The sequence below is a fragment of the Diabrotica undecimpunctata genome, chromosome 6 (genome assembly GCF_040954645.1).
Source record: "Diabrotica undecimpunctata isolate CICGRU chromosome 6, icDiaUnde3, whole genome shotgun sequence".
Taxonomy (NCBI): domain Eukaryota; kingdom Metazoa; phylum Arthropoda; class Insecta; order Coleoptera; family Chrysomelidae; genus Diabrotica; species Diabrotica undecimpunctata.
In genome coordinates this window covers 5,827,460-5,839,704 of record NC_092808.1, presented here as the reverse complement: position 1 = coordinate 5,839,704, position 12,245 = coordinate 5,827,460, and the positions used below count along the sequence as shown (strand labels likewise).

Genomic DNA, 12,245 nt, shown 5'->3' with positions numbered 1-12,245 from the left:
ATTCGTAAAATAATTATTTGTTTGGTATTTTTTTAAAAATTATATATATATATATATATATATATATATATATATATATATATATATATATATCGTTAAAAGGCCAAACTTGTATGTTTATTTTTTTATGAAAATAGAGTTATAATTGAGGCTATAAGAGCAAGAGTGGTCTAACCCCAAAGAATAAATAATGGGCTTACATGAACCAAAAATATATGCGTTTTATATATTTTTTTAAATTTTATAAAATTAAAATATGATGCCAAAAGGTAGTCATTGTTTACAAATCATTTCATTACATACATCAAAAAATTTCAAAAAAATTTCAATAAATTTCAATAAATTAACACACATTTCTAATATATATTACTTGAATAAATATAAATACCTTTTAATAATTTAAATAATATAAAACATCAGTTTGATTTAACAAACAATCACACACACCTTAATCATATTTGATTTGTTAACATCTCTCCCCTCAAGAAACTTCCTCGTTAATAATTGTCAGACAGTTACAATATTAACCGAAGATCACTTATTATCAGCAATACAGGATAGTTTGAACTATGTATCATGAATCATTAATTAAAAAGTCTTGTACCGGCGTGTAAGCAGTATTTTGTTTGTTACTAATTTATTACAATTCAATAGATTATCTCTTACCAATTTGTGGGTTTTTACTTTGTCTGCTTAATCAATTTTATGCATAATAATAAACACAGACATGTAATATTGGCATAATTACTATAACCTTTTTTGATCTTTATCTTTATAAGACAGCACCATGATATGGGCTTTTTATAATTTCAGCATTTAATTTACTTTGTACCGTTTGACCTGAAGATGCTTTGCAAAGAAAGAGGTCGTTTTGGTAGTAAAATTAAATTGATTGTGAGTAAGTCTTATTTGATTTCTTTTACCTATTTGAAATGGACTCACACAAGCAACACATTCATGATTTAAAAATATAAAAATTTTAGCTTTTTTGTGGATTAGCCCTCTTTTGCATCAGAGTGCCCTTAAAAATTTTGATAGAAATATAGATTAGACCTAGAGTACAACACAGTTAAACAATATCAATGTTGAAAATATGATTTAATAAAATACAAAGCAACAAAATACTTAATTTTCCACGTTAATGAACCCCTTTTCTGGCTATATAGCGGATCTTATTGTTCTGGTGCTTGTGTAAAATCCATGATGTGTTGGAGGTACAAATGAAAGTAATTCCAAAAGATCTTTTGTTTTTGTTTCGGATACTGGATATCCATTGGGATAAAGATGATCTAGCTGAAGTATTTTCCTGGTTGTTTTCTTTTTGATATCTAGTGAGTAAAAGAGAACATCTGCGTTATTACTGTATTTGTAGTAAATTGTTAATGGATTTGTTTTCTTGTATTGCAACCAATGAATCTGTAAGCATTGGATTGTTGTTTTTTGTGTATCAAGTTTGGAATTTGTTACATTTTTCTCTTTTTTACTTTTTAGTAGAATAAAAATCGTTTTCTGTCATCTTTATTACAGTAAAATCTGCTCTCTTTCATACATGTGATATTACCTTTAACCAGTCGTCAGGTACGTAGATATCTTTAAAAAAATGTCCGCAAAGTAAGAATGTCTGTTGACTAAAAACTTATGATCATTATTTTCCACCACAATGTCAGGATCTGCCGGTTCTGCCCTCCGCATTGATCGGAATATAGTATTACTTTTTTGTTGTCACAACATTTTTAAAATAATGCAGTAAACAAGATCATATTCTTGAGGTCCTCGTGATGCTTGTGTCTCGTTCTAAACAAACATATGAGCATTACTAGTAACAAAATTATGGACTCCTAAGACGTAAGTCCACAACTGGCGTTTATAGTAAGAAATTCCAGTGCTGATAACTGGTGTGGGCATCGTTCGCATCAAGTCAAATGCAATCACTGTAATTTCTTTATGATTTTATTTTACATACTCTGCATCTTTTTTCATACCACATTTAGCATGGTTTGCTTTTCGTTGGTTAATCTGTAGTGTTACCTCAAATTCACGTTTTTCTGCTTGATTTGTTAAGTACTTTATTTTATTTTTATACAAATCACATTTTTTGCACGAATTTTGCACGTAATTGGTACATGGAATACAATATTAAATAAGGTATTGAATATTTTTCGAAATGTGTGGAATAAGACAGGATTACTGGTATGTTCTTCTTTGTAAAAGCTATAGAAGATTCCTTAACTCAGATCTGGTGCAAAATAACGTCTGTGTTCACTTTTATGCCTCGTATAATGTGGAAATTTAATAATAAGTTCTTTTACTTTAATAGTTTTGTCGTCACCTGTTTTATTTGCTGATGTACTTTGTTCTGGTTTATCCTGAGGTGCAACTCCAGTTTGTGATTTTTTTTTTGTAAAAGTCTATCTCTACTATTAGAAATCTGAAAGGTATTTAGAAAAACTGTTTTCTTATCTTAATTTCAGTGCCATTCGAATCCAGCAAATAGTGTTCTCTTGACATCTTCCGTCTCGACTTAACTGACTTGGTGTAGGTTCAAGATTTATGTGAAACTTTTATACAGGAATACAGATATATGTGATACATAGATATCATGATATTCAACAACAGCACGTGGCATAAACTAAACAACACTGCCGACTTACTCACCGCCTCGCCTGTACTGAGAATAACAAACGAAGAATGCAGTCAGTAGGTACCATGTACCATCACCCATCTCCAAGCACAAAGAGAGGATACGATTAAAAAGAAAGGGACCGCACTTCATAGTCTAATTTCTACCTCAACACAAACATCTTTTCAATGGAAGGTTAGAATGTGTGATACGTACTCTTGATTAGCAGTTAAAACCGGTCTATTATACGAAGAGGATGGTTAGATCACTCTTGCATTCTTTTATGTACTTTTACGTCCACAACTTCGTGGATTAGCCCATTCGTGTTTTCAAATTTTTGTTATTTTCTATAATGGAGAGATTTATGTTTTAATATACGGAAATGTTGGTTAGACCGGTTTTGCTCTAAAACTTTAGGTCGTTAGAAGTGATTACAATCTATAACTCAATTATCAACAAAATATTAGTTAGACAACTCCTGGTCTCATAGCCTCAATTGATGGTGATTATTGAGAAATAAGGCTTTAGCACTAGAAAAGTGGCAAGAGGTAACTTAAGCTCCGTCTACCTGAATTATGAAGAGTCAAAATATTTAGAGCCGAATTGAGACGAGGGCATCGTAATTCTTTTAATCTTTCTAATAGCTTTTTGCTTTGTAAGTATTTGTATTTGTACAAGTACCTGGAATGTTACCATCACATTATCTAGATACGAAATGCTATCGAAACGAAAGTGGAACAAACAGAGGAAATATCGGAAAAGAAATGAAAGGCAGAGTTTACAAAACAGGAGGAGAAAAAGGATGTTAGAAACAGCAGGTATGAAAACACTCAGAAAAATTGATACTAAGACACTATGAGACATAGCTAGAAGTTCAGATATACGTCTGGGTATGTGTCAAATAGAGTAGTAAAGACGGCAAGAGACGGTTCCCCAATAGAAAGACGATCAGTAGAAAGACCACGAAAGCGATGGAACGACAACTTACTGGAGATACACTGAAAAACAGACAGAGTCATATCTACATAAAAAGAAGAAGAGGAAGAAGAAATCTATTGAGGATTAACAGTTCGTGAAATCACTTTAAATACTATAACGCACGTTTCACTGGAGTACAAAAATATTCTTATTTATATCTTATTTTTAAAACAGATGCATGCATATATAATTTTTAAAAGATATTTCTAAATTTATAAATCGAGAATCATAACAATATACAGATTAATTCCACAATTTTTATTTATAATTATACAAATTGTGTAAATACCATTTAAAATTGTGTTTTTCTCAGAATTCATGTAGACTCAATAGTTTACGTATAATAACGTAAATAAAATATTTTTGGGATAAACAATTTTACTTTTCCCTAACCTATATTCTAGAAAAAAAACTTCCCAAATCTCTTATAATATCTGATTCACTTAGTTGTCTGACATCAATTTCTCAGATTTATCCCTCTCATCCAACATTGCAACAGATTAAGTTAATTTTATACCATATATACCAAAACAATTTGACAGTAGAGTTCCTCTGGGTACCGTCACACGTTGGAATAGATGGCAACGAAAAGGCAGATAGTCTAGCTAGGTCCGCAGTAACCAATACAGCCGCATCAGTGGAAAATCTAACGGTGCATTTGGATTTAAAACCTTACTTAAAATCAAAATTGCACGATGTTTGGCAAAACCAATGGAATAGAAGCACCACTAAATTGATAGAAATAAAATCTTCCGTCCTTCCATGGAACTTCTGGCCTTCAAAGCGACAACATCAAGTCCTATTAACACGTCTCAGATTAGGACACACTTCTACTACACATGAATACTTGTTGAAGAAAGAAGAGGAACCAGTGTGTTTTGTTTGTGAATGTAAAGTGACAGTGAAGCACATTTTGATTGAGTGTCCAATATACTCAGTGGAAAGACTATATCATCACTTTCCAAAAACATTAAAAGAACTTTTAGGAGAATCTAAATACGTAGCTGACTTGATAGAATTCTTGAAAACTATAAACCTTTTCAATAAAATTTAATACAATACATTAATAATTAAAATATATATTGTACACATTATTATGTAATTGATATTTTGTATATGCCTATGTATGTCTTTATCACTTTTGTATTTTTCTTATGCTAATAACCCTAAGTGGTTGAAGCAAAATAAATAAAAAAAAAAAAAAAAAAATTTTACTTTTGCAATAACTATTCAAGAAATAAAACTTCTTGATATTTTTAAAACTAAATATTTGTAACATTGTTTATATTCTCACGCGAATTCAAAGTTTTTTGTGGATTTTTAGAGAAGTTTTTATTAATTAAAAAAAATCGTCTTTTGAAGCTAGTCTTACAATAATTGATCAACTAATTGACTAAAATAACTTTACAAACCCTCATTTTAAAGGATACTTTTTCAGTAACATCGTGTCTCTTTTCCAAATAATATACACGTCTAAATGCCTTTAGTATTTGGAATCAAATACCGACCATACATTGTTAACATATATAATATGTTAACAATGTATGGCAATGTATGGTAAGTAAAAAAATGACCTTTCTTCTTTTGCATATTTTGTTTATCACATATTTTTATTACCAAAATCAAAAGCAGTTATTAAATACATGTACCTATCAACGACTGTCATGGGAAAATTGTTAGTTCCCTGGTCTAACTCTACTACACGATGAAACGTTAATGTTAAGGTTAAGGTTAAAATTAAATACAGAAAATATTAATTTCAAGGTTTATCAAGAACAGAAACATTTGAATATTACGTAAATACGTACCATTATGATAAATCTTATAAGAAAAAGAGTTGGTAGTTTTTTATGTTCATCAAAATTAAAATATTTTTATTCTTGATAAAATCACATACCAGTACAGGTTTAATTAATTTTTTTCCACTATTAAATTATATGTATATATTTCAATATAATGAATCTCATTTTAGTGAATTTTTTCACTAGAATTAATTTTTAAGGTTACGTAACGTAAAGTATCTTCTTCTTCTTCAAGTGCCATCTTCGTTCCGAAGGTTGACGATCATCAGGGCTATACGTATTTTCGAAACTGCTGACCGAAACAATTCGTTGTTGCTACAGCTATACCATTCCCGTAGTGTAGCCAGGAGTTTCGTCTTCTTCCTATGGACCTTTTTCCTGCTATTTTCCCTTGCATAATTATTCGAAGCAGTTCATATCTTTCGCCTCTTGTAAGGTGTCCCAAGTATCGCAGTTTTCGTTTTTTGATCGTAAATATGACTTCCTTTTCTTTATTCATTCTTCTCAAGACCTCGACATTTGTGACTCTCTCGGTCCATGATATTCTCAGGATTCTGCGATACATTCACAGTTTAAATGTCTCTAATTTTTTAGTATCAATATTTTTCAACGTCCATGACTCCATTCCCTAGAACAGCACAGAAAGTACGTAACATCTCATCAGGCGAAGTTTTATTTCAAGGCTCAAATCTCTTCCGCAGAACACTCTCTTCATTTTAGTGAATATGGATCTGGCTTTTTCTATTCTTATTTTGATTTCTGCTGAGCTATCGTTGTCTTCATTTATAAAAGTGCCTAAATATTTGTATTTGCTAACTCGATCGATAATTTCATTGTGTAAATATAAATTTTGGACATTTTGTTTTGATTTCGATATTACCATAAATTTAGTTTTCTTTATGTTCAAAGATAGTCCATATTCTTCGCTGCAGTCTGCTGTCTTATTCACCAATGTCTGTAGCTCTTCAAGTGTTTCTGCGATCAGAACGGTGTCGTAAAGTATAGCCTAATCTTACGTTTAACTTTTTCTCGTTTACCATTTTTATGCAAATATTTGTTATTTTTCCCTTAATTTTTTTATGCTTTTATGCTCCAGTTCTAAACCTTCAAGAGCATACTTTATTCGTTTGTTCGTCGTAAGTGTTTATTCTTGTTTATTCTTTAGATAGACAAATAAAGTTAAACCAGAGTATTTTCTCCAGTATATTCAGTTTATTTCAATGTTAGTGACATTCTTCTTCTAGTACATTTCCCAAATTGTTTCGTAATCTTGTACGGTATATAATAATTCGTCTGCTGATAGCCCAGTTTGTTGCCTACAAATTTTTGTTTTTTTCTTCTATTCTTTCGTTAATAATTAACTATAGCATACAATCTTTGGCTAACGGATCTGCTTCCAAGCCATCTTCTCCTACACAGACATACACATAGTATCCAAAAACTACTACCTCTAATTGCTAGTGCCGAGTTTGCTCATTTTTATCATTTTCGCCAGTTGACTGTTGTGTTTGAAACGAGTTAAACTTGTTTATTGTATTAATTTTTATGTTTTAAGTGTCAGGTCAATGCAGTAAAACAGTACGAGGAATTAAAGATATTTATTACTTTAAATCATAATCGATGTCATTCGCATATCTAATCGTAAAAGTTCCTCCTTCAATTCTAACTCAACTATAACCTTCTAAGACTTTATTAAATATTATTTCTCAGAACACTTTTTTTCCTTGCTATAAGCAATTCTGTTTGTCCATTGGCGAACTAACACCTGTACGTAAGGCTGACAATTATAGTGTTTCCTGATTAATTTCTTATTATTTTGGCCATTATAGTGATTCTCATTCTTTTCCTCCTCAATCTTTTTTCCTTCGTAAAAACGTAGTGGCGTCATTTTATTTGTTTTACTGTTTCTGTCCAATTATCTCTCTCCTGTGCGTGTTGTTTTGCTTCGGATAATGGGTAACCAGTCATCTCTTTTATTAGGTCCGACCATCGTACTGGAGATCTTCCTCTGGATATTTTACTCGATACGTTACCTTCAACTTCATGCCTTTTCTTCTTCTAGTTATATGTCCAAAATATCTCAGTATATTTTGGTTGATAGTTATGATGAGGCTAGTTTTTATGTTAATTAGTTAAGTTCTCATTCTACTTATGTGATTATTCCGTTTTTTCTCCTGTTTTATGCCCAGTTGTTTATACTGTGTTATATTGATTATTGATGTCTTCACTCCTATATATCTCAGAGTATTTCCTGTAATTCTTCTCAGAATTCTCATCGTGGTTTTAATAGCTTTTGTGTTGTGAATCTATAGACTAGTCTTCATAGACTTTCTTTCTCAATATATGTTACATACAATTGGGGACAACACACAACCTTGTCTGACTGCTCTTTGAAAATCAGAAGAAAGTCATCTTAATTCCAATATAAATTTGGTACAAGACTAAGATCTTTATCATATGTTTTGATAATTTCTAGATAATCATACACAGCCTATCCCATTGGACTATATTGAACTTTTTTTAAAGATTGATAAAGCAGACTAAATGTTTATTTGCATTTATGTTAATTTTATTGAGAATTATCACTGAAAATCATACATTTGTATGTCAGTATTGGGAATATTAAGCTGTTGATCAAACTCATTTTTAGAGTTCGTAAAATTGATAGTCCTACCATATTTTGGTCGTCTTTCCAACGCGACTTTGGCTAGATCACATTACGTTTTATTTCTTCTATTCCAGCTAGGTACCGAGGTAACGTTTTTTCTATTGCACCGAAAAGATGATGTTTCTGACTATATTTGAAATACGGCATTTATCGGGTCCGAAATGTATATTAATTTTATTTGAGAAAGTTTTTAAACTTTTAGCATCTGATTTAAGATGTTTTTCTATATTGATATCATTCGAGAAAGTTTATAAGCTCTTAGCATCTGATTTAAGGTGTTATATCGTATTAGAACAGTGTTAAGAGAAACGCGGGGCTACAAGGGATGTAACAGATTTATGCAAGGTTGAAAGGCTAATAACTTGCTATTTGGTTCTTTGACAATAAAAAAGTTCTTTAAGTAATTCTTTAAGTAAGAGATCACAGTATTTCCCGCGGTTTAAAAATAGCGTAATTAAGAGATGTTAGATTTTCAGTTATAAATTTGATTAATTATATTTAAGACTTGTTTGGTAGGGAAGGGTTCGTAGGAAGTATTACTGTAGTGTTGATAGTTGTAGATCTTTAATCCATCCAGCACTGGTCTTAGTTTCCCCAAAACTCACGAATTTCTGTGAATACTTAAAAAGTGTATCATCCTAAGAGTATTACTAAAAAGAAAACTTTTATTTTATTTATTAAAAAGAAAAATGAAGTAAAGACTTTTGATGTATAATGGTATATATTTATTAAAATTTTAAATTATAAAAGGATTAATAATTTCAGAACGTTTTGGTCCTATCAGACTATTATCAGTGAAAACATCTTAAAAGTAGTTGAAACTAGCCACATAGCAAGGTCTAATAACCCTTAGATTCTTCTTCATGTGCCTTGTCCGTTCCGAACGTTGGCAATCAACATGGCTATTCTGACTTTGTTTACGGCAGATCTGAATAGTTCAGCAGATGACAATCCGAACCATTGCCGCAAGTTTTGGAGCCACGAGTGTCTTCTCCTCCCTGGGCCCCTTCTGCTGTCTATTTTCCCTTGAACGATCAGTTGTAGTACTCTATATTTATTATGTCTCATAACCTGACCCAAGTATTCCAACTTTCTTTTCTTTATACTTATTCCTACCTCTCTCTCTTTACCTATCCGGCGTAGTACCTCTTCGTTGGTCACGTGCTCAGTCCAGGATATACGTAATATACGTCGGTAAGCCCACATTTCGAAGGCCTCTACTTTTTTCATCAATGTTGCGGTCATTGTCCATGCCTCCATTCCATATAACAAAACCGGGAATACATAACATTTCAGAAGTCGAATTTTGAGAGGTAGGGTGAGGCTTTTAGAGGTGAAAATTTGCTTCATGCTAGTGAATTGAACCCTTAGATTACATGTTAAAAAGATTAAGTTTAAGAAATGTTGTAACACGAGGTCGACGTTACAGGATTTCACTTTAAAGGTCGTGGCATATTATCATGCACGTTGCGTTTTCAGCACGTAGTGTTCAGTTTCCGAAAAATATAAATTAAATAATTTTAAATATTATTATGAACAATTCACACTGTCAGGAACGTAGTGTTTCAGACACCTAACGTTTCCGTTCAGTATATTTGAAAACAATATTTTACTGATGCCGACGGTTACGTAACGAGTCGTAACCGGTTGGTACATATAATGTGAATTAGATGTCCGTCATTTTCCCCTCGTTGTTTATTTAGGTATTTGTTTGATTTTGATACAGACTATTTGAAAAAATAATTTTCGATTCTATTTTGTCATTTATGCACGCATTTTTATTGATTTGTGACAATTAATCACGGAGGTGATAAACAATTAGGACTTTTGCACGGAAGTGTTACCGAAAGTGATTTTTTAAAAAAATACTCTTTGGTTTGATGAGTATGGCTTCGTTAAATGTAGTATTTTGTTTTTTAACTAAAGGTGTAATTAAATTTAAAACATATTCAAACTAAATCCTATTCATTCTAAAATATCCATAATATTTTTCATCGTCATCAATTAATTCTTTGTATAAAGTCCAGTATTTACCTTCTTTCTTCCTTTCTCTTAGCATTTGATGTACTTCAAACCTTCTTTTTAACACAGTTTTTCTTTCTTCATCGTTAAGTAGAAGAACAATTGCACATAATTCTATGTATGAAAATGTGAACGCGCAGTTAGATTGCTGGACTGGAAACTATACGTACACGATAATATGCCGCGACCTATAGACTCAGTTGGTTGACATCAACCCTAGTACTCTGTCCTTTTATCGAGCAGAAATCTGTATGTTACCTTAAAGTGAAATCCTATAACATCAATTTTGTATCACTTTTTTAAAATTTAATTTTTTTTTAACCTGTAATCTAAGGATTATTAGACCTTGCTAGATGTCTTGTGTCAACTACTTTTAAGATGTTTTCATTAATGATGATCTGATAGGACCAAAACGTTTTGAAATTTTTAATCCTTTTAAATAACTTAAAATTTTAATAAATATATTATATGTACCAATACATCAGAAGGTTTTCCTTCTTTGTAAGATTTTTAACTATGGTATATAGCCAACCACTGGGATTTTTTTTTACTTTTTTTATTATTATTATTTTAATCAAATGTTCTACACATTTAATTTTTACTATGATATCTAAGACATTGATTTTTGATTTTAGTATGGATATAATTTTGAAAACCAGGCGAAAAACGCGCAAAGAGGATCAAAAACATGGGACCAAAAAATGTTTCAGCAATGAAACGTCTTAAATAAAAAAAGAAGGAAGTATTAAGTTATTGGAACAAAAATGACAATAACACGAACTTCTACAGTATATACCTATGTTTTTTACACAACTTAAATTTCAAGGAAGTATTTGTTGTTACATATATTTTATGAAAGTAATGTTACTGGTGCAATTATGACTGCATTTATGAATCTGCGTGTTGCGTATATCTTAAAATGCATGCCGGGTTTCGATGATAGTAGATGTGTAACTTGTTTCTGCGTAAGATTATTATATTCTGCAACTCAAGAGGAAGCTTAAGAAATACCTTTATTACATAAAAGGTATTTATTTAATATTAAAAATCAGCTTACGAAATACTTATTGTAGTTAATGAATTATTCATAGCCGTAAAGCAGCGAGAGTTCCGCGAAAATTTAATTTTTTAAGGAAAATTTGACTCATTATTTAAAATTAATGTCTCATCAGCTGTATAATATCTATATAAGTTTGGTTTTAAAACGACCGATGCCGTTGAACAGCTTGTTTCCGTCCATTATTTGTATGTTTCCGTACCATATAAGCGTTTTTACGTTATCCGTTGTTGCTCACTACCATAAACAATCTGGCGTCATCATTTATAATTCTGAGCGTTTTGGATATTCTTAAAGACTTCTAAACATACCCATCTCTGTCGGCTAGAGCAATATTCTAAAGTTTTCCGTGATTCTTCAAATATACATATTATCAGCAGAGGGTGCTAAGAATCTGCGGAGTCTACATCGCTACCCAAATAAAACAACAACGCTCTATATAGTGACATATAATTGCCGCTCGCTATCAAGTCTATCAAATGGGATGTCATAGGAATCAGCGAAGTAAATCGGAAAAATGAAGAGCGTCAGGAAACACATTCTACTCTCGAGAAGCATCAACGGAACGAACAGGCAATATTGGATTCAAAAAAAAGTATTAGAAACAACTAGTAGGTATTAATTACTATTTAACTGGGAATAAGCCACAATTAAAGGTTAAAATACGTTTATTGACGTTTCAATTTCCACTTCGGAAATCGTTCTCAAAATACAAACATTAGTAAATTAAACAAATTTTGTTTTTGTTACTTAGTGAAAAATTCTTCTAATAATTTAATTTTATCTAACTCATCTATATTGACAATTCAGACATACATTATACATTTTAAAGTAGACGACTTTAAAATGATATTGCCAATATTGTTGAGTTGCGTTCCTGGGACGACTTTACTTATAAGATAGTTCATTCGATTACATGAAATCAACTTTAACTTGAGAATATCCGTCAGAAAAGATCATAACATGTAATTCGTCTTTAAAAAGACAAATACATGCCATGATGACAGTAAAATTTTCCTGTTAGTGATTCCATAGTAAATTATGAGGGAAAAACCAGGAAAAAAATTATGCTAAATGAGACCAATTGTGTCGCGAATT

General features: G+C 31.2%; 2 protein-coding genes across 5 annotated transcripts in view; both read right to left on the bottom strand.

Moving 5' to 3' along the window:
- The window catches only part of Schip1 (Schwannomin interacting protein 1), an 879,380-nt gene that overhangs the window by 484,638 nt on the left and 382,497 nt on the right, over window positions 1-12,245 (bottom strand). The window lies entirely within an intron of this gene.
- LOC140443041 (lipase member J-like) overlaps window positions 1-12,245 on the bottom strand; it is a 46,349-nt gene that overhangs the window by 20,281 nt on the left and 13,823 nt on the right. The window lies entirely within an intron of this gene.